Source organism: Protopterus annectens, chromosome 17.part0, assembly GCF_019279795.1.
Source record: "Protopterus annectens isolate FY-2018-M chromosome 17.part0, PAN1.0, whole genome shotgun sequence".
NCBI lineage: Eukaryota > Metazoa > Chordata > Ceratodontiformes > Protopteridae > Protopterus > Protopterus annectens.
The window spans coordinates 448,343,663-448,368,659 of record NC_056751.1 but is presented as its reverse complement, the minus strand read 5'-3'; positions in this window follow the sequence as shown (position 1 = coordinate 448,368,659).

Here is a 24,997-nt window from a genome sequence, read left to right as displayed (position 1 = left end):
CCACAAACATCTCCAACGCCCAGGTGAGAACTGCTCTCTCCAAGGCAAAAAACACAGCATCCATGGGACCGGATGGTGTCCCCGGCTGTGTGCTCCATGAACTCAATGAGGAATTAAACCCGCAGTTAGGACAGCTGTTTAATCTTAGCCTCACCTCGGGATACACTCCAAGGAGTGGCGCACGGCGACTGTGGTCCCACTTCACAAGGGCGGTGCCTCCACCGACCCTGGAAATTACCGTCCCATTAGCTTGACAAGCCTTATCTGCAAAACTATGGAGAGGATCATAATGGAACTCATAAATAAAGACATAGGGAACTTGCAGACTTTGGATCCAACCCAGTTTGGCTTTGTCAAAGGCAGATCATGCCTTTTAAACTTGGTTGACTTTTTCGAGACAGTCACCAAGGCCATTGATGAGGGAAAGGCAGTCCATACAGCCTACCTCGACCTAGCAAAGGCCTTCGACACAATACCCCACTCAGGTATCATCGAAAAACTCATCAGCTTGAATGTAAACCCATACATCACAAGATGGGTTGCAAACTGGCTAAGTGACAGAACCCACAGGGTCAGAGTTGCTGGAGCCATGTCAGACTCAAAGCCTGTCACAAGTGGTGTCCCACAGGGCTCAGTCCTGGGTCCACTCTTGTTCGGCATCTACTTTTCTGAAGTACAAGCAAACACAGGAGGGTTATGGCTGACAAAGTTTGCAGATGACTGCAAACTGGGCGCCATAGTCGAAAACACATCTGACACAGATATTCTTCAGAAGGGCCTCGCAGAAACGGATAACTGGTGCCAGAGCCATGGCCTAAAGTTAAACGCCAAGAAATGCATAGTCATACCCTTCGGGAAAAACAAGGTTACCCCTAGCTACCATATAGGTGGCAATCCACTGAGCACAGAAGAAATCATCAGGGATCTGGGGACCCAGGTTGACAGTAGCCTTTCGTTTGACACTCATGTTGCTAAAGTAGTTAGAAAAACCTTCTACATTGCCCACCTGATCATGAAGGGATTCACATCTCGATCAAGGGAGGTCATCGTCCCCCTGTACTCATCACTCATTAGACCTATGATTGAGTACAATGCCCCATTCGGAATGTATCTGACCCGACACCTGCAGCAGCTGGAAAGGCCCCAAAAGTTCCTCACCAAAAGGATAAAGGGTCTCAAAAATATGTCTTATGCTGCCCGACTGAAAGAACTCCAGCTCTATTCAGTCTCATACCGCTTGCTCAGAGGTGACCTGTGCCTGACATATAAGGCCATGTCAAACCCAGATTTGATGAATATGCTTCACCTCAAGAAATCTAGATCCCTCAGAACCACAAGGGCGGGAGACTTAAACCTTGACACGGTTATTAATAGAACGTGCTGGAGGGACAGATTCATCACCCAGAGACTCCCTATGCTGTGGAACAAAATCCTGGTACATGTGAGGCAGAGCACCTCGCTGGCCTTGTTCAAGAGGAATCTTGACCAATGGATGGGAGATCGCAGATATACCCCAGGGATTACTTCAGTGTCACTGCTTGACAGAGGCACAGCAAAATAATAGGCATAGTTTTATTCAAACTAAAGGGGTGGCGAAAGCCACATAACTATGGGCTAGGCTTATAAATGCCCTTGGGCAGATAGCCTAGTATGAACCTATGAACCTATGACAGTGGAACTCCCTGCCTATCCCATAAAAACAGCATAGTTGGGCATCTAGCTTTAAATACAGTCTAAAACAGCACCTAGACTCCTCCTGGATCTGATCTTGTTCACACCCTGACTCTCTCTCTCTTTCTTAGACCTCAAGACTGTCACCAGGAATAGTGTATAAAAATTTAAAAGACTGAAGAACTTTACACATGCCATTTGCCTTTCTAGGGGCATGTGGCTGACCATCAGGAAAATTGCAGGCAGTTACACACATGCCTAAAGCAGAAAGAACAAGAGGAATGGGAGCAGGATCTGGAAAGTCCTTCTATGACAACTCTGAGGGAAATACAAACACCAGTGCTCACACATTGATCTAGTTTCCAGCTCTCATACCTTTTACTTTAAATGTAAGTAAATACTATCTATATTTATAACTATATATTGCTTTTCATCACTCCTTTATAAATGAAAATTGCTGTATATGTAAATGCAACCTGTGGATTATTATATAACACTCCTACAAATATCAAATTGTATTATCCTCTGTCTTAATTGTAATATTAATTGGATTATTCTAAAATCCCATTTTGACTGGTAAGAGACTAACTCTTTTTTCTTTGTAAATCTTTGTAATTTTTGCATTTTTTTTTCTAGAACTCTAATGGAGCTTTTCTCCCCGGGCCTTCACTGAAAAAGGGCCTGAGTGCGCAGTTGGATCATCCTGGTAAAAAAAAGGCAACAAATAAATACTTAGATAATAAATAAATACATACATACATACATACATATGGGTGATGGAAGGAGAAGCGTTCAGTAGCTGTTGGAGAATGTTCCAAGCAAAGCTTGATCCAGACCTAAAGAAAGAATCAAGCTTATAGAGCTTTGTAAAAGTACGTACAGAGGACCAAGCAGAAGCTTATATAATACTTGCGGATTCCAACCCTTTACAAAAAGTCATAGATGGAGACAAGACCTTGGTAGAGTGGGCCTCGATCCTGCCTGAAATAATTTGTTATGATGAGTATAACAAAAGGTAATAAATAGCCTTTGACAACCATGTGGAAATAGTTGGTTATGACACAGTTATCTTCCTACCATCACAAGGAATGAACAATTGATACAAAGATCTGAAAAATGTAGTTCTGTCAAGATAGTACCCGAGTTGTCTGTGGACATCCAAAGTATGGAGTATCCTTTATCTGTCGTTTTTAGGTACAGGAAAGAAGCTGGTGAGATGGATAGTTTGGGTTAAAGTAAACTTGATAACATCTTAGGCATAAAAGAAAGATTAGTTCTCAAAGAAACCTTGTCCCTGTGGAAAATGAGATAGGATTGACTCACCATAAGAGCTTGCAACTCAGATACCTTTAAATGTTTTCCATGTTAAGAGCCTCAAGTCATCCAGATTAGTTGGTTTAAATGCAGCAAGTGTTAGGTTCTTTAACACAAAATTAAGAGAACAAGGAGGGGCCACCGGTTTTCTTAGAGAAAAAAACACTTTTCCCAACATTTTGACATGAGACTGCATTCAGAGAGGAGGATTCATGTGTAGACATGCAGAAATGCCTGATAAATGTAGCTTGATAGAGGAATAAGACCATAGGATAGTAACTCACACAAACATTGCAGAACCAGAGAACAGCTAGCCCTAAATAGGTGCTGGTTATGTTCTTGGCACCAACTAGAAAACCTTTTCCATTTGTCTATATATGATTTTCTAATAGTAGGCTTTCTTGCCTCCATTAGTACTTGCTGTGCTTTCTCAGTAAACAGGTCCCTAAAAGGAACTAAGACTCTATCATGCAGGCAGTCAATTGAAATTGACTGATGTAAGGGTGTATCAAACACCTCTGTTCCTGAATGAGTAAATGTATTCTGTGAAGAAGCTTGTAGTAATTCCCCCTGGCAATCTCCAGAAGAAGGGAAAATTATGGTTGTCTGGTCCAAAAGGAAGTCAGACCAATGATCATGGAGAATTCCTTCTGAATTTTCAAAAATACCCCGGATATTACTGGAAAGGGTGGGAATGCATCCAGGAACATTGCTGCCTAAGGAAAAGAATAGGCATCTGTCTTCCAGACCTTTTTCAATGGAGTCCTAGAACAGAATCTTGCCAGTTGATTGTTCAAAAGGAGGCAAAGAGATCTACTTGAGAAACTCCCCACAAATGGATTAAATCAAGGAAGTCACCCTGATCTAGTTTCCATTAGTATCGGTCATGCTAAGCTTGTCTGCCACACAGTTTTACTCTGGATGGAATATAGGGTACTTGTAGAGTGAGACTGGGCTATGAAGCTATATCCCAAGCTAACATGGCTGTTCTGCAAAGGGGTGCTGCCTGGTTCCTTCGTGCTTGTTAAAGTACCGCAAAACTATGGTATTGTCTGTAAACACTTGAAGAGGTCCTGAGGAGCAAAAATGGTTCAGAGAATTGAAGGTCTTGTCAGGACAAGTATCTCCTTGGTATTTATGTGTTTGCATCTGTCCTTGGTGTCCCACACACCCTGCAATTTTGTGCCTCCTGAAACTGCTCTCCGAGCGAAGTCCAAAATGTTTGGGGTGACTGACTGTTTGGAGCAGGAAGGATGAAGGGAAGACCTGCAATTACGGATATCTCTTTGTCTCCTACAAAAGTTTTCTCTTCTGGAAAACCCCAGTACAGGGATTTGAAAAAAAAAAGGGTGTTGATGCTGGGACCGAAGAGATTTTGGATGGCACTAAATCCAGATAATGATCTATTTTTTCCTGTGGAAGAAAGTCTCTTTGAACTGAGGAGTCTAACTGACATTCCAGGAAAACAATCCTGTGAGAAGGAGTCAAGAAAAACTTTTGAAAGTTCTCCAGGAACCCTGACTTGTGTTAAGAGATCTCTAACTCAAGAGACAGCAATTTCTGATAGTTTGAAAAAGACTCTGTAAAGATAAGCAAGTCTTTTAAATATAGAAAAAATGTGGGTACCCTGTAGCCTGTAATGAGGTATAAATGGAGCAAGGCATTTTGTGAATATTCTTAGTGCAGTGGATAATTTCAAATGGTAAGGCAGAGAAATAATTATATGAACCAGACACATAAAATTTTAAGAAACTTCTGAAGTCTGAATGAGCAGAGATGCAATGATATGCATCTTTAAAGTCTAGTGTTGCCAATAAACTTGAAAGAGGAAGAATAGTTAACAGGTTGTGAATTGACATCATTTTGAATTTGGAAACTGTAACTAATAGGTTTAGGAAGGAAAGATCCAGAACTGGTCTCCAAATATTTTCTTTCTACGGCACTAGGAACATCCTTGAATAAAAACCCACTGGGAAAGGAGGAACTACTTCTATCACTCCTTGGGACAGCATGTGAAGAAGAAGCAGTGGGGAAAAAAAGAGTCTGTTCTGGGGGATGAGGAATGAACCTCTGAAAAGGATGGATTTCCTTCCACTGCCATCTGTACTGTTAATGAATGATATTCAAAACCCAATTGTCTAAAACAATCTGTTATCAAAGAAAAAAAAATAGAAATTTAAACTTCCTCGAAGAAAAAAGGGCCCATGGTGGAAGGGGCAGGGTCTCTTGAACAGTCAATCAGACTTATTGGACTGTCCTTGGTTTTGGGAGGTCCAAGACTTCTTTTTGGAACCCGCTTGCCATTTTTATTAAATGTCTGTTTACCTGTATTCTGTTGAGACTGTTTATTCGTTATTTTTTTTTTTTTTTGCCAAATCTGGATGAATAGATAAAAAAAATCCCATGGAAATAATTTTGAAAAAGGAGCTCTGAAAAATAATTGACATTCTGTGGATCAGCTTGCCCCTTTCTACATACTTTTTAATCACAACTGAGCAAAGGCACCAAACACTAAATCCAAAGGAGAATTTCAAATGTAATTTTGAACATCATCTGGGAGGTTCTGAGAATGTAGCCATGCAAATACAGTACCAGTGGCCATGAACCTGGAACAAGTATCAGCATACACACACGCACTTCAAACAATGAGTAGTGACCTGTATAACAGAAGAAACTAAGTTCTTTAAAGAAGATTTTTCCTTACAAGAAGAAACTGCAGATGAAGCATTTCTCATAATTTCACAATTTATCAGTATAAACTTTAATATATGAGCATGAAACCCAACGTTGCAGAAGTATGCACTTTTTTCCCATGCCTATCAATAATTTCCCAACCTCATCAGAAAGAGTTGGATTGGAATTAACTATGTGCTTATTAGCAGTGAGGTCAACTGAAGCTATAGCTGCTGAGTCAGATTTGGGAATAGTGTATACAAATGTAAAAGACTGAAGAACTTTACACATGCGATTTGCCTTTCTAGGGGCATGTGGCTGACCATCAGGAAAATTGCAGGCAGTAACACACATGCCTAAAGCAGAAAGAACAAGAGGAATGGGAGCAGGATCTGGAAAGTCCTTCTGTGACAAGTCTGAGGGAAATACAAACACCAGTGCTCTCACATTGAAAACACTGGCACATTCTAGCAATAGGCTCAGAGAAAGAGAAACTCCCACAGTGAGAACCAAAAACTGAGCTCTCCTCTTGAGTCTGAATTAGAAATCAGAGGAAAAAATGTTTCTTTCCCTGCATCTTCCTGTTCAGATTCAGTATCTTGAATTTCTTCAGGAAAAGAAGAATCCTTTTTTTTTACCAGAAACTGCTGTACAATAAGTACCAATAGTTTGAATTAAACTCTAATCAAGACCCAGAGAACTACTCCTATCCAAAGCAAATTGAGGAGAAATAGATACTTGTTTGGTTTTCTGTTTCTTTTTGACAGTTGAAATGCATCCAGCCATCTTACCAATGGCAGAAGCAGCTTTCCCAGGAATGGGCACAGCATTTTGACACAGAAGGGAAACCTTCCCTTTTTAATAAGAATGGCTCTATTTTGCCCACTGAGGGGATCCCCAACAGCTGTAGAAGACATAGATAACCTCAATCCATTGTAGCTGTAGATGATATACCAGAGGGATCCAGCGTAAAAAAATGAGTGGTCAGTGGTACAACAAATGGCAACAGGAGTCACCCATCTGCAGCTGAGGCCAATTACTCTCTTGCTGTGGTGGGAAAGGCCGTCTGTTTTTTTCTTTTTATGGCTGGAAGAAGGATTGACCAAAGGATCAGCAGGCTGTTCCATGGTAAAGCTGAAAATGGTGCTTTATCATGGAAGAGAAGCAGGAATTAATGGTAAATACCACCAGCTGACAAAAGTTACTTTCCTTTGACATTAATATACAGTAAAAAGCATTTCACGGCACTATGACAGACCCATAAAAGTAGTTTAAATGCAATTTCTCTACAGAAAAAAATGTTTTCAGCTACTATACGCCACTTTTAAACTGACAGAAAAAAAAGAGTTCTCCATTTAAAAGTATGTTACAGTCTTGAGACATTCCATTAAAACAAAACACTCAGAGCTTTAAAATAACTTTCCAGAAGAGGAAAGTAATATAACACCAACAAAATTAAGAGAATGCAAGTGCCTCGCAAAAGGGAACTTACCTATCCGACCAAGGAAAGGACAAGCCAACCGTCAATACTCAAAAGCCTCAGAGGAGCATACTCTTTGGGTCTAGTAAAGCTCTGAAGAGCTTTGTGCCCAAACTTGCCATTTATTCAGCTCAGCTCAAGCTGCCTGACAGTTTGGGCACATGGAAAGTGGTAGGGTATGAGACATATAGTAAAGGCTCTGCTGCAGTGATCAACAGGATAAACATTCAAAGGGGATGCAATGAGGAATAACTCTACAGCTGAAGAAAAAAAATGAGAGAGTGGTTTACTGTATACAAAAGTAATTATGAATGCTTTATATGAATACATTTCTCATTTATTCTAGTGTCTTGTGACTAGAGTTTTCATTTTGTTTCAATATGTTACTTTCAAAATACTGTTTTTTTTTTGTTTAATGGTGCTTCTTGCTTGCATCTCCATTTACTTGTTTATGATGGCTCTTTTGACTTTATTGACTTTATGAAAAAGAATGATGGCATATATTTAAAAATGGACATTCTAATTTTATGCTTTCATATCTTGTGTAATCAGCTAGACTTCATGAACTTCTGTGGGAGTTCTGGCTGCTAGGCACTTCTTTTAATATAACATGTAGCCTTTCTTCTGCACTTGCATTCACAAAACACACACTAGATTTTACAAAATGTATTTGCTATATTTATTATAGTGTTTCTTAGTAACTAAAGTGGTTTGAAGGAGGCACTTCCTTTAAATCAGCAGATGTAATTCTTATGTATCTTGTCTTTAAGCAATGCCAAACCTCAAGATGAGTAGCCATATTAGAAAGACCTTTAACTAAACCTATGGATAATGCCAGTGTTTGCTGTTTAACATTTTTTTTTCATTTTTCGTGTTTTGTTTATATGAAATTAAAATTGGCAGTTATGTCCTTTTCTAAGTCAATACCTAGTTATAAGAATGCCAATAATGGTTTATTTTCTGTGTGTTTATTAACCTCTGTAGAGCATTGATCATCATGGACGTTTTTCAGTCTCAGCCTAGGAGCACTGGTTGGCAAAGTGAATTACTCAGAGTCACAGAGTAGGAAAGAGGAGTCAAAGGGACACAGACCATGGTGTAAATGGAGCTGCTTTTGAACAGGTCAGAGATTTAATCCTTGGTGTTAACTGCCAGACCAATCACAACAGCCCAAACAAAAAAGAACATCATACTACAACATTTGACTGTCTTAGCTGACTAAAGAAAAATAATCGATTATCTTAATATTGTTGGCTGTGGCATAGAATACAGAAGTCAGTGTTGCTGCCTTACAGTGCTTACCTGTCCAGTTTTGTGATCAGCTGGAATGCCTGATCTGCAGTCACATGTCCTTCCTGTGTAAGAATGTATTTATGAAGTATTGGGTTTTTCATGAGGTGTCCCTCTTTCTTTCCACATTCAGAAGATATGCTGAAAGTGAAGTATTAATCCTCAGAATTGCTCATAGGTCCTTATGTCCTGCACAATTGGGTGGTTGAATCCGTTGGGGATTTGGTGTACTGTTCTGGAATAGCTTTTGCCTTGTGCCTTCTGAGTCCAGAGATAATCTCTGGCTTCTCTAAAATGCTGTAAGGGGCTAAGCAGTTAACTAGAAGATGAAAAAAGTAATTAATACTGTTGGTTCACTGTGATAATCTGACCAGAGACCCAAATGTGAAAGGTAGGAAAGAAAATGCAGTACGCATTATTACGAGAGATAAGAATGTAATAACTCCTGGACATTTGCAAATAGCATTTGTATACAATAATGATTTCATTATTTTCAAAATGGATGAAAGTGATATTATAGTGTTCCCTTCATTTATAAAGGAGTTGCAAGTTAGTGTATAATATACTTAGAAGGCCATGGAGGTGCGCACAACGTAATGGACCATGCATTTTACTCTAGAAACACTGGGTGTTAAAGTTTCTGACAAGGTTTAGATAGTCAGGTCTTTGCTTAAAGACATTCATTAAAGATCAATATGTTTTTAGATCAGAATGTGAATAACGGCTTTATTGTTCATATTATCAGACAACAGACAGCAGTTTGGATGCTATGGCTGCCAGTGAATACATATTTTATTGGATTTTAAAATGTAAATAGTGTAGATCTTTAAGTGTGTGAATTTATAAACACTTTATTTTAATAAAATGGAGAGTTTCACTGTCACTCTGCTTTATAGTATGCATTTACCTCACTGTGGAAGTGAACTGCCTGGACATTCTGCTAGTAGTTCTAAAAGAAGAAATATGAGTTTGTTTGGAAATCTAGCCAGCCTCTACAAATTTCATTGAATCAAAGCTTTTGCTTTTTTTTTTTCCTCGTCTGAATTTATTATTTAAACTTTTGAAATTCTTACTTGTAGAATAAGCTAATAAAAACTTGCATCATAGGCTTATATTTAATTTTCATCTTTAGGCTGCAACCATCTATAGTAAGTAAATAGAAATAGATATTTTAATCATCATAATAGATATTTTCAAATATTTTATTTTCAGGTGCAACAGCAACACTGTTTGATAATAATAATCAGATCTTTTTTTTTTAAATAAAAGTGTTTTTTTTATTATAAACGAAACAACCAGTAACCTGGTGAAAAGCTGAGTAAAAGATCACCAATATAGGAAAACACACATTATGGCAGCACTTAGAGCCAATGAAGGATGCACCCCAGTTTCCGGTAAAACAAGCCACTTCAATAAATAGACCAAAATGTAATTTATTAATAGATTAAGTGTTTTCATTTCACCACATGAAACTTCATCAGAATAAAAAATAGCCATACTGAAACAATTTTTATAGTCTGGCTGAACAATTCATTGGCTAGAAAGGATTTGAATCACAATATCTCATTGGTTGACACATATAGCCTAAACCAGTCTAAAACTGCTTAGTACAACTATGATACATAAACCTAAGTAGTTAAAAGCACAGTACATGTGAAAACACTTGAAATAAAACTTAATGCACATAAAACAATATATAGGTAGATATATATATATATATATATATATATATATATATATATATATATATATATATATATATATAAACACACACACACACACACACACACACACACACACACACACACACACATTTGTACATAGGAAATATATAAAAATATATATGCTGATTCTATGAAATATTTAATAAGACAAAGATTTCATTTTAGAGCACGTATAATTCAAACCAGGACTAACACATGCATCAGCATAAAGGTGTTTAGTCACCCTTTGAGGTTTAGTTTCAGGAGAGGGGCTAATTTAAGAAATTTATTTGAGTATGGATCTAACCAGAACCCCTTTAATGGAAGGCAAAGGAAAGGAACTTTTAGGTATGGAAACTGCCTCCAATGTCCTTTTGTAGTTAATGACACGGAGTTATTCCTACCTAGTTTGAATAGATTTGTGCCAATGGATGGTTATTATAATTGTCATTGAAAGGGTGTGATTTACATGGCTTATTGCACCTTTTGCCATGCTATATAGGTAAAATGGAACAGTGCTTGAAACAAAGAATATACGAGCACCTTTATAATATCAATAGAAAAAAGGAGACTAATGCCAGTATATGTAACCAAGCAAATTATAAATTTGGGTGTTGTAGCAGATCAGGCCTTTTGAAAGAGGGGGAGATTGGGAAATTATACTTGAATATAGAGAACATATACGGCAACTTAATTTTGATGCATGCGTTAGTCCTTTGAATGACCATGTTTCAATTATATCTGCCCTAAAAATGAGAGCTTTGTCTTACTAAATATTTCATAGAATCAACATATATATTTCCTATGTACAAATCTATACGTGTATGTATATATATATATATATATATATATATATATATATATATATATATATTGTTTTATGTGCATTAAGTTTTATTTTGTGTTTTTACATGCACAGTGCTTTTAAGTACTTAGATTTATGTATTATGGTTGTACTTGGCAGTTTTACATTGGTTTAGGCTATATGTGTCAACCAGTGAGGTATTGTGATTTAAATGTTTTCTAGCCAATGAATTGTTCAGTCAGGCTATAAAACTTGTTTCAGTATGGCTATTTTTTATTTTGGTGAAGTGTCACGGGGAAACAAAAGCGCTTACTCTATTAATAAATTACATTTTGGACTTTTCATTGGAGTGGCTTGCTGTTACATGAGACTGGGGTGCATCCTTCACTGGCTCTAAGTACTTCTGTGCTGTGTGTTTTGCTATATTATTTTTTTTTATTCTTAAAAGATTATGACTGATTGCTTACTTTCTTAGTGAAGAGCATGAGTGACTAACATTTTTAATGTGGATTGTTTGGCCTTCATCTGCTATAATTTAATGTTGTTTTGTTCATTGGAAGAGAGACTGTTAAATGAAATCTTATTCTCAGAGTAGTAACCTGATTCTTGCTCAGTCACCCCTCCTTAAAAATTGCAAGTGTATGTGGGTATGAGTGAGTGTCTGTGTGTTTTAATTCATTTTTATTTATTTAATATTTGTTTACCAGGAAAGTCCAACTGGGACAGAGCCCATTTTTAGCAGAAGCTTGAGGAGAAATGCTGCAGATGCTTGTCTATGGAATGTGGGAGGAAACCGGAGCACCAGGAGAAAACCCATGTGAACGCAGTGAGGACATGCAGAATCTGCACAGAAAGGCACACCATCCAGGAATCGAACTAGAGAACCTCTTGCTATGAGGTGACAACACTAACTGCTGCACCCCTATGCCACCCTTTGTGTACACAAATATTTATTGGGTAAGAATTGGGTAATGTTTGAAAATTTGCACTCAATAGCCACCTTGTCTACTGTCAAAGTTCAACATTTTGGACACTGATACAACCTGGCAGAGACTTCTGGGTGAAGTAAATCAAAACCAAAAAAATCTAAATGTATTACAGTTCAGTGCTAGGAGTCTAAACATAAAACTATATTCTCTTCATCGTAGATAATGCTGATGTCTGTGTGGTCACTGAGACATGGTTTACAGCTACAAAGAGCACGTCAGCAGTGAAAGGTTATAATGCCTTCCACATATTTAGACCAGCTACTACACATGCAGGGACTAAAGGTGGAGGTGTCTCGATTTACATAAAAAAAAAAAATATATATATATATATATATATATATATATATATATATATATATATATATATATATATAGCTATATATATATATATATATATATATATATATATATATATATATATATATCTCAAGACTGGTCAAACATGACAATGCACATGAGCTTCTCCATGTTCAAATCATCATAGGCAAAATGCAATAACACTTCCTTGCAAGCTATAAGTCCCCCCTCTGTCTGTGACCTAGGAAACTCATACTATCTGTTTAAATTTATTGGAAGCATTCACCAGCCAATCCAATACCATATTCGTGTGCAACTTTAATTATCCGATTATTAACTGGGAATCCCGTATGAATTAAAAACTACAGGCACAGAGATTCCTGGATTTTGTAAACGCAAACTCCCTAGACCAGACTGTCAATACACCAACCAGAGGTGCAACCATACTGGAGCAGGTTTAATATGGGAGAGTGCTGCACACTTCCTAGTGTAATGCCTTCCCAGGTAATCTCAGACAATAAAATGGTCTCCTTTGAAATAAAAATAAAACCTGGACTCACAGCTAACCTTGAAATATTCAGGAAGTACTCTAAAGCTAACTTCATACTATTAAGTGATAATCTGGCAAAATTTCAAGTCGCCATAAACCCTAAAAACACGGATGACTATGCAGAACTGTTGACAGAATTCCTATAAAAACATATTAATAGCTGCATAGAGGCTGTTGTACCCACCAGGAAGAAGTATAGAACTGTATTAGTGCATAGTGTATTTAGTTGTTATAACTGTTGTATTAGTGCCCTGTTTAAGAGGCAGCATATGTGTAGATTGCTTCCATGTCTGAATAACCGGAGCTACAGGGTTGATTTACTAATCAACTGCTCTGTCCTTAAATGGACTCCGTAGAGGTGCCTTATAAAGAGGTTTCGTTTCAGGATTAACTGCTTTGTCCCTAACACTGCTTCTTGAGAAGTGCCTAATTAGAAGAAAATATTACTGTTGCATGGGTGCCCTGTTTAAGAGGCAGCGTATGTGTAAATTGCTTCCGTGCCTGCAAGACCGGAGCTACCAGGTTGATTTGTGAATTAACTGTTCTGCCCTTGAAACAGCTGCTATAGTAGAGCCTTTTTAAGAGGCTTTATTTCTGTTGTACTGGTGCCCTATTTAAGTGGCAGCATATTGTGTAAACTGTTTCCATGCCAGGGAATACCGGAGCTACAGGGTTGCATTATGAATTAACGGCTCTATCCTAGATACTGCTTCTGTAAAAGTGCCTTATAAAAAGCCTGCTTGTGTGTGCTTAGCCTCCGTGTTTTAGAAAGCAGAGCTACATGTGCCGATAATTAAAGCAGCACTGATCTGTAACTGTTTCAATGGTTGTCCTGTGTCTACAAAATGAAACTACAGAGTTAGGCTGTTTAAAAGCTGGTTTAGCGCTCTGTCTGGAGCTCACAGTATTGAGCACAGTCTCCATGTTTATTTCTGCCTAACACCCTTGGCCTTTGCTTTTACCAGCTGGGTAGACTATAAAAGACAGTCCAGCTATGACTAGTATCTGTTATATTACGGTGAACTGTGAGTATGTACTGTTCCTGATATGTTATGGGATGTTATTTTAAAGAGTCTGTACTGTAATTCTGCTTTTTCCACCCAACCCACCCCACTAAATCCTCTGTATGTTTTTTGTTTCCCCTAGTTCTCTCCCCTGTTTCTGCACCCTAACTTTGAATCCCTGACCAAGGCTCTGTCAAATTTCACCTAAAACAGAAATCTGCCATACCTGTACCTGAAAAAAATAACTCAGGAGACTGGAAAGAAAGTATGACATCACCTCCTCTATAAATGTGCAAATATTAAACTGACCTCCTTTCTGTACACATTTATCTTATTCCTCCCTGGAATATAGGGATCTGTAACCCAGTGTGAGCACAGTACCACGGGAACCAGAGGCCTTTTATAGACCCCTGCACCCCTCTCATAGGTTCATAGGTAGGTACTAGGCTATCGGCCAAAAGGCCTATGTAAGCCTAGCCAACAAGTTTCCCTGGCTTACGCCACCCAAGAAAGTTATCTTCCTGTGCCACTGTCGAGCAGAGACACAGAAGTGATGCCCAGGGTGTATTTCCTATTTCCCATCTACTCATCAATATTTTTCTTGAAGAGTGCTAATGAAGAACTTTGCTTGACATAGATGGGTAGCCTATTCCAGAGTATGGGAAATCTATGGGACAGCAATCTATCCCTCCAGCATGTCCTGTTTATTGTGGTGACAAGGTTTAGGTCCCTAGAGCGTGTAGCTGGAGGGATTGGGATTTCTTTAGGTGTAGCATGTCCAACAGATCTGGGTTTGACATAGCTTTATATGTTAAGCAGAGATCACCTCGGAGTAGGCAATATGGAGTAAAGCTGGAGTTTTTTGAGGTGGTCAGTGTAGGGCATTTGTTTGAGGTCAGTAATCCTCTTTTTGAGGTACTTCTGTGGCCTTTCCAGCTGCTGCAGATATATTGTGAGGTACATTCCAAAAGGGGCGCTGTACTCTATAATGGGTCTAATGAGTGTAGAGTAGAGGGGAACAATGACCTCTTTTTTCCTGAATGAGAACCCTTTTATGATGAGGTGTGCCATGTAGAAGGACTTCCAGACTACTGTGGCGATGTGACTATCAAAGGAGTGACTACTGTCCACCTTGGTCCCAAGGTCTCTTATCACATATTCGGTGTTAAGTAGATTGCTGCATATGTGGTAATTCATGGGTACAGAGTTTTTACCAAAGGGGATGGCATTGCATTTTTTGGCATTGAGCTTGAGGCCATGGCTCTGACACCAGGCATCTGTCTCAGTGAGGCCCTTCTTTAGGATGTCCACATCATTTGGGGATTTGATTATAGCTCCTAGGTTGCAGTCATCTGCGAACTTTGTTAGCCAGAGGCCTTCTGTGTTAGCCTGTACTTCAAGAAAGTAAATACCAAACAGGAGAGGTTCCAGGACGGAACCCTGTGGTACTCCACTTGTCACTGCTTTGAGGTCAGATTTGGAGTCTGCAACTTTTACAGTGTGGGTTCTGTCAGTGAGCCATTTGGCAACCCATCTTGTGACATAGGGATTTATACCTAGTTTAGTGAGTTTAGCTATAATTCCAGAATGGGGGATGGTGTTGAAAGCCTTGGCAAGGTCAGGATAGGCTGTGTGAACCACGTTACCCTCATCTACGGCTTTGGTGACTGCCTCAAAGAAGTCGATCAGGTTCAGGAGGCATGATCTGCCTTTCACAAACCTGAACTGGGTGGGTTCCAGAGTTTGGAGGTTACCAGTGTCTTTATGAGTTCCATGATGATACATTCCATGGACTTGCAGACCAGGCTCGTCAGGCTAATAGGTCGATAGTTCCCGGGATCAGTGTTGGCTCCCCCTTTGTGGAGTGGGATAACTGTTGCTGTGTGCCATTCAGTGGGCACAAAGCCTGATGCGAGGCTGTTACTGGGCACGGTGTTTAAGTGGGGAGGCAGTTTGTTCTGAAGTTCATGTAAAACGCAGCCTGGGATGTTGTCTGGTCCCATGGATGCTGTGTTTTTGGCTTTAGAGAGTGCAGGTTTTACCTGCGTAGTTGTGAATACAGGGTCTCTGCATTCTTCCTGTATAATGGGCACTTTAGGGGGTGCGGGGGGGGGGGTAAAGTAGAACTGAACCTATCTGTTGGCAATATCAGTTGGTTCTGTAATTTTCGTGCCGGTGTGCTGTAACTCAGAGCAGATCTGGGTGTTTCTTGACATAGCTATAGAATGCTTTGTGGTTGTCCTTAGAATTAGTGGCGATTATGTTTTCATAGCTAGCTTTGGAGGATCTTATAAGGGATCTCAGCTTCTTACTGAGGCTGACCAGGGAACTCCTCCACTCATGCAATTTTACTCTCTTTTGCAACAGTTTCTTTTTTCTGTTGTACAGTTTGTTTATGGCAGGGGACTACCAGATTGGCTTCCTTTTTTTGGAGGATAGCATCTTGGTTCTGTTTGGGATAGAATGATCCATGCACTCGTGTAAGTGCTTATAGAGTGCATTTGTTTAGTATTCAGCAGTTGTAACTGTATTGTCCATCTGCATGGGTGTCATGAAGTTCAACACTTCTGTCTTAAGAAGCATGAATTTGGCTTTGGAGAAATATTTTACCGTGGTTTCCTTAATGGGGGGTGGGGGCGGGATGTGGATATCATGGGTGATTAGCTTATGGTTGTATAGGACCAACGAGGAGTTGACTTCAGGTGTGGAACACCGGTCACTCTTGTTGGTAATGACTAGGTCTAGGATATTGTTGCCCCTGGTGGGGGTGTGGATAAGTTAATCCAGGGCATTGGAGTTTATGAATTCCAGAAAGTGTTGAGCTAAGGAGTTGGTACATGAGTAGTTTTCCCAGTTAATGGTGGGGTAATTGAAGTTGCCCATTATTAGGGTGTTTGGTTGAACCCTAATATTTTCCAGTGCATCAAGAAAAGAGGAGTGGGAAGCCTGTGGCATGGTAGGGGATCTGTAGCAAGCTACAATTTGGATTGCAGTTTTGCCCATAGTTAGTTGCAGTAGCCTCGGATGCATTATGCTGAGCAACTAGCCTGAAGGTGTGGATATCCTTAATTAATATGGACAAACCTCTGCCTTTGGTGTTTCGGTCCAGGTTACATGGCCGAAAAGTGTGGTATGAGTTATAGCCTGGCAATGCAGGTGTTCTTTCTGGAGCCTTGAACCAGGTTTAAGTCACTGCACAGATATCGATGTTCTCCATTTTAAGAAATGCCTCCAGTGAGTGCATTTTGAGATTTAGACTTCTAGCATTGAGTAGCATTACCTTCAGGTTTTTGCTTGCCTGTTCCTGTTATGGTGGTGAATTTGTTATTTTAACCTTGCCTAAAAAAGGCACTATAGGGGCAGCAAGAGCCTTAGCCAGTATCCGGAATCCCAGGGGCGACAGGTGCAGGCCATCTGTGGAAAAGCATTGTGGTCTGTCGACCATGTCATTCCAAGCAGACAGATACTGGATCCCCTTAGAATGACACCAGAAGCTTAGCCAGTTGTTGACATCAGTCATTTTGTCCTTGTACTGCGGTATCATTCTGGGCAAAGGCACAATGCAACTCAGGGCTAGGGTTATACCTGCCTGGGCTACAAGATCGGAGAGCTCTTCCATGTCTCTTTTTATGTAGTCCAGGGAGGTATGTTTCAGGTCATTCACACCAACATGGACAATGACAGAGTCATATTTGTACTTGTGGAGTGACCTGAGTGCGTGGTTTATGTGGTGGATCCTGGCACCCGACAGCCAGCTGACAGTAACCTTCTCCTTGTTTAGCCTGGTGAGTGGGACATCAGTGTGCCTGACTATAGAGTCACCTATGACTAGTGTGTTGGGTACGTTGTTTTGCCTTATTGGCTGTGGTTGACTGGCACACTGAGTCTGTGGGCTATGTATCATTTGGGTTGTGTTGGGGGATAAAGGTTGCTTGCGTTTCTGCTTTTGAGGTCTCTGTTGCTTAGACAGATTATTATTGAGAGCCTCCGCAAATGTTTTTGTGTTACTATGTGTGGATTTTGGTGGTGTAGATTTAGTGAGACTATGTGATGTGTGTGGTGTGGTGCAAATGTTTACCTTTTTCTCATGACTGTCATGTTCAGTCTTGGTTGGAGAGAGCTTTACCTCCAGTTTGGCTAGATAAGTACATCTCTCACAGGTTGTAGTGTTGGGTGGTAGGAGGAGAGGGTTGTCTGTGTACATAAGGCAATTTCTACATTGCCTCAAGATGCCCGGATTCATCAGATAGACAGGAGAGAAAACTGGGAGCTGACCCTTGGACATGCCTGAGTAAAAAAATATTTTCCTCTAGATAAGTGAGGAAAGTGAGTACAAGAGCTGTTTTTCTCCAAGCAAGTGAGAAAAGTAAGTACAAAAACTGTTTTTCTCTAGGTAATGAGGAAGGTTGAGTGCTATAGTAATTTGTAGCTTATTTAGTGCTTACAAGTTCTGAACAGGTGCTGAGCACGAATAAGCAAATTTAAGTGCTAAAACTAAGAATCTGTATCTGCACCAGATGAGTTACAGGACAGAAACAAGTGCAAATGCAGGCTTTCAAATCAGAAAGTTGAGAGAGATGGAAGAGATTGCCCAAATGGCCAAGAACTACAATTTCTGGGCCAGAACCACTCCTTATGTGGTAGACAGGTTACCTAGTGCTTACCATTCCCACTGATAAGCTAGAAGGCTTCCCTCCAACACAGAAAGGCTTGGGGGGCTCAGAAGCTTACATACAGTCCTGGATACAGCAAATTTGTATCTGGAACACTAGTTACAGGAATGGTAGGTAACAGGCTTACAGTTTTTTTTTTGTTTTTTTTTTACAGAAAAGTAGTAAAAACAATGCATATGCAGTGCAAGCTAGCACACTTGAGTATGTAGCAAAATTATACCAAACACAGTTTAAAAATGCAATTAAATTAAATAGGACTAAAAGCAAGTGCAGAAAGAGTTTATTAGGTCAAATCTGGTAAAGAGATGAGACTGGGGGAGTGTCCCAGATCAAATCTACTTTATCAATCTCAGGAGTATAGTAAATAAAGTTCAGGACTTCCATGCCTGGTTAGCTAACTATACCCCTGACATAGTCACCCTAACTGAAATATGGCTTTAACCATATAATCAAGATAGTGAAATTACCCCACCTGGCTGTAAAATCCTTAGACTTGACAGACAAAAGAAAAGAGGAGGAGCAGTAGCCATACTCTACCCTGACCACCTCACATTAACCAGTCCAAACCTGCCTCTGCCCACTTTCTCTACAGCTGAACTACTTACCAATGTTAAACTTAACAACTTTACCACCATAACTGTTGTAGCAATTTATATCCCCCCTGGAGACAATCTTAGCATACTCGAGAACATTCTATCCCATCTCTCACAGACCATCCACAATGAAGCCATCATTCTAGGGGATGTAAACATAGATTGGCTTACAATTCAAACTCCCCATTCTACCTCTTGTATCAACTTACATGGATTTGAGCAGCTAATCTCTTCCCCTACCTATATTAGCAAGTCAGACCTGCCACAGTCTCTTCTGTACTGGATTTTGGTGTCTCACCCCCAACATTACCACAACCCTCACACTCTAGCAAATTCCCTTAGTGACCACTGCCCTATCACAGTAACTAGACATACTCCCCATTTCACCCGACCTTTCAGGTTTATCACTTCCTGCAAAATCTGATCCTTTAGTCCAGACTCTTTCACTGACCAACTCTCCAGAATTGACTGGACCCATCTCACTACACTCCCCTTAGATGAGGCTGTCAACTCTTTCAATTTCACCTTTCTAAACACCCTCAACTCCCTTGCTCCCCTCTGAACTATCAGAATCAAAGTTAATACTGCTCCTTGGCTGACCACATCTACTAGACCCCTGATGAAAAAACATGACAAGATATGGAAATTATGGACTAAAACCAAAACCCCTTCTCTCCTACAGACCTATAAAGAACTTAGGAATCAAATAAAGAAAATTATCTACAAGGACAAGATCAACTTCTATGCAAAACCTCCGACTACCCTAAAATCTGACCCTAAAAAATTCTGGAACACAATCAATCATATACTGCATCCAGGAAACCCTTCCCCTCCTAACCCATGCCCGAATAAAACTTCTGAAGAAACTGCCACTGCATTTAACAATCATTTTATTAACTCAATAACTACCATAATTAATGATCTTCCCACCAGAAAAATACTAATAACCCCACATTCTCAACCTCTCCGCCTTATCCTTCTAACTCTTTTTCCCTTATATCAGTCTCAACTAACTATATTAAATATGAATAAAACGAATGCTGTCAGGGAATAAATGCACCTTGTACAAAGGCAAAAGGTATAATAAATCAACAAACAGCACAGGAGCAAAAAAAGGCTGTAAAAGGCAGTCCTCATCAATAAAAAGTCACCAAATTCAAAGTAGCAGGCTCCACAGGAATCCAATGAACAGCAGTAAAAAATATGTATATGCAAATTGATTTATTCAGAGATCTTATGTACCAATCCTACACCCTTTACTAGATGCTTTTTCTAAAATGGTTGAGGAGGACTTACCTAAGTTAAATAATGAGAATGGACTAACCACCAGATTAAGAACAGCTTTGAATAGACTTAGAAATGATGATAGGTTCATAGGTTCATAGATTACTACTAGGCTAATTGCCCTTGTGGGCCATTTTTTTTAAGCCTAGCCAATTACCCCATGTGAGAATCAAACCCTGCACCTTGTGCATGTAAGGTAACTGCCTTCACCCCCATGATACACGTGTTATTAGGCCTGCAGATAAGGGCAGACCAGTGGTGGTAATGGATAAGGTTAAATATCATGATAGCATGACCTGTTTGTTAAGTGATAATTGATTTTATTCCACCATTCAAATGGATGAAATAGAGGTGCGTGTGTTGAGAATTTCACATATGTTGGAAGATCTATTTAGAAGTAATATTATTAATACAGAATTATTTCAGTTTTTGCAAGTTGAGAATCCATTAGTACCCATTATACAAGGACTACCAAAAATCCATAAAGATCCTGTACACCCCCCTATGAGGCCCATTGTGGCAGGCAGAGGCTGGGTGACTGAACCGTTATCTTTGTATCTTGAAAACTGTTTAAGGCCAGTGGTGGAGAAATACAGACATATATCGAAAGATACTAAACAGTTTTTATTAACATTATATAGTGGCAGCTTTACCCAGTAACCTCTCTTATAAGCTGGTGACATTAGATGTACAATCATTGTTTACAGTTATCCCTAACATTGAAGGAATAGAGAGCATACATAGATGTTTGAGGGACAACACTAACCATACAATACCCTATACTGACTTAATGTGTTCATTATTGGAAGTTATTTTAGAAAATAACTATTTCTCTTCAATAATGTGGCCTACATCCAGAAAGATGGCGTAGCTATAGGCACCTCATGTGCCAATAGCTACACCAGTCTGGTGATGGCAAATTGGGAGAAGGAGAAGCTGTTCCCCTTAGCCAGCTTCAAGAGACATGTGATATTTTACACCCGTTTTGTGGATGACCTGTTCCTTTTGCGGACAGGTAATGATATAGAATTACAAAAAATTTTTGATGAAATAATCTCACTCACACAGTACTTAAAATTTACGATAGAGATGTCAGAGTCCTGGATTTCCTTTCTGGATGTATACATAGAAAGGTTAACAAAAGGGTTATTAAACACAGGTGTATATAGACAATCGTGTCATAAGAATACACTTCTACATAGAGATAGCATGCACCCTAGTTTTGTATTTAAGAACGTAATTAGAGGTCAAGCCATGCTTGCCTCACGACTTAATCCAACGAATGAAGGATTTGAGTGTGAGTTATTAAATTTGAAAGATAGACTAATGGACAGGTCCTATAAATTGGAAGAAGTGCTGGTAGGTTTTGAAGGGGTCAATTCACAGAGATAAGGTATTGCTTGCCCCTACTTTGCTGATAGGAGTAGGGTTGACAGTACTAGGAATTATAGTAATGAGAGTGGAACCTTACAGAAAACAGAAGTTAAGATGTCCCTTTTTTATACACAGGACATCAATAGCATTAGAGATATTTTTTATAAAAATTGGGGAGTACTCACTGTAGATCCTAATCTGAAGGAGGTGGTAGGTGATACACCCCACTTCCTTTATAGGAATAGGATGAATTTGCTCAGATTAATGTGTTACCCCAAGGACCTTAATAGTCCCTTTAGAGATCTCTCACAGTGTGGTACTACATCATGTAATAGATGTAGTTTCTGTGGTTATTTAGATAGCACAACTACTTTTATACATCCAGTTACATCTAAATGTTTTCAGTTCAATGTCGCAGCAGATTGCCAGTCTGAACATGTTATATACCTGGCTAGGGGCACAGTATGCTCCACGTTTTATGTTGGCAAGACAGACAGGAAGCTAAGAGAAAGAATCAGAGAACAAATATATAATATATGTATTAAATCCACCAAGAATGCATTGACTAAACATGTGCTTGACACTAACGAACAGCACAGTTTTAGGTTTTTAGTTTTACAGGTTAACACACCTAGTAATTGAGGTGGAGATGTTAGGAACTACACCGAGAAATGTGAGTTGAAGTGGATTATCAGGTTGAGGGCCGATCAGAAACCAGGCTTGAATGATAAAATACCTATTAGACCTATGTTAAAGAATAGGAAATTAAAGGTTAAATGATTCTTTATATAAGGTTATACCAGGATATTTTAATGTTTCACATGAGAATTTTTTATGATGAATTTTTTATTATGCATTTTTTGTATGAAGTAATATTTTTGTTAGAATTATTATGAATGAATTGTTTGCATTTGATTCTATTTTTATAGAATATTGAATTGAGTATATATTTCATTAGAAATTCACACACACACACACATTATATATATATATATATATATATATATATATATATATATATATATATATATATATATATATATATATATTTTAATTGCATTTTAAAGGACAGGATGTGATGTTATAGTGTTAATTTAACAGGTGTATATATTGCAGTGCTGTTTTAATTGAGATGTATTTGGTCTGAAGAAGCCCTGTTGGGTGAAAGCAGCTGGCCAGTTTGTTCTCTGAATAAATCAATTTGCCTATACATATTTTTTACTGTTGTTCCTTGGATTCCTGTGGAGCCTGCTACTTTGAATTTGGTGACTTTTTATTGATGAGGACTGCCTTTTACAGCCTTTGTTTGCTCCTGTGCTGTTGGTTGATTTATTATAACTATATTAAATCTTTACTCTCTAAACTCAAACCCTGCTCCCCCTCTGCTGATAATCTACCTTCTTAATTCCTACAGATTGCTGCTAACCCCCTAGCCTATCCTGTATCCATCCTGATCAACTGATCTATATCTGAGTCATATGTCCCAGCAATATGGAAAACATTCTATACATTACCTATACATAAAGTAGGTAATTGATATATCTAACTTCAGACCAATTGCTATACTGTCTCCCCTCTTCAAGAGTCTTGAGAAATGCATTCACAAGCAGATAATGCAGTACCTTCTCCAACAGAACCTTCTAACACACACACAACATAATTTCATCATAAACACAATACTACAACTGCACTAATATTCTTCATCAATACTGTATCACTGACCTGTGATAACAGTAAACTAGTTTCATGTCTGTTCCTCGACCTGTCCAAAGCCTTTGACACTGTCATCCATCCCCTCCTCCTAGACAAACTCTCTCATTTAAGATTCTCTCCTAACACCATCTCCTGGTTTTATAGCTATCTCCCTAATTGCCAGCAAGCTATTAAATGGCATTCTGCTCTACCCCCCCCCAATTGTCCCAATGGGTGTCCCCCAAGGATCCATACTTGGGCCACTCTTCTTCAATATTTTCACCAACCTACTTTACTTCTTGTCCCAACTCTACACTTGTATAATATGCAGAGCATTAAACGGTCATCACCATTGCTGACAATCAATCTGACCTCCACTCTACTACCTAGGCATCATTCAACACCATAGAGACATGGCTTTATGATAACAAATTAATTCTCAACCCTAAGAAAACTAAGCTCCTACACTTCCCCCCAAAAAACCTCATCAATCTCAAAACTATATTTTCCATCCTATCAAGCAATATCACTATCATTACTGCTGAACCTAGCACTAAACTGCTAGGAGTCATAATAGACAATCGGCTTAAATTTGATCTCCAAGTCACTACCTCTATCAAAAAGACTTACCAGAAACTTGGACTTCTTTACCGAAACAAAAGACATCTAACCAATACAGCCAGAATAACTGTCTCCCATGCCTTTCTTCTTGCCACCCTTCTCTATAGCTGTCAATTATTCATAAATCTTAATACCACACTCATAACTAAACTTGAAACTACCTTTAATAAGGTGGCTAGATTTGCTACATACCAGATCTACAAGTCACACCATTGCCTATCCCTTAAACAATTGGACTGGCTTGAATTCCCTCATTTGCTGCTACTACATCAACTGCAAATTATCCACTTCATCCTCTATGTACCATCTTTCTGTCCTAGCCTTCTATCTATTACATCTAAATAGTCCCCAATCAGGACACTACGTAGCTCAGACCAGGACTTCCTACAGATCTATAAATCCAAAACCAAAACAGGGTGTTTACTCTATAACTATAACCCTGCTGCAACTTGGAACCAACTACCCCTAGAAATTAGGTCACTTGACCAAACCAAGCATTTCAAACTAGCCACTACGAGATACCTAACAAATAAATGGTCCTGCCATTGTAGCCATCCCCCCTAAAACTACCCAACCTTAGCTTCTCTTCCTCCTCCCCCCTCCATTCTTCTCCACTGTCTAATGTAATAATCATTTACCCCTCTGTCTCTATGCTTAACCACTTCATCCTCTTACTACTCTTCCTGTACCTATAATGCATATAACCACTTAGGAATTATGAATACTGTATTCCTTTCATCACATTGTACCTAGGTTTTTGCCGTATAATTTCTGTCATTGTACCCAACGGCTTTCTGTATGATTTATTGTAAATGCTTTTTTTGCAGTGTGATTTCTGACATTGTACCAGACTGTTTTCTGTATGATTTATTGTAAATGTTATCTCTCCAACTATTTGTTTAGCTGCAAATTTACTGATTGTAAGTAAAATGTAAATACTGACTGCAGAGCTTTTCTCCTCGGGTCTCCACTGAAAACGAGCTA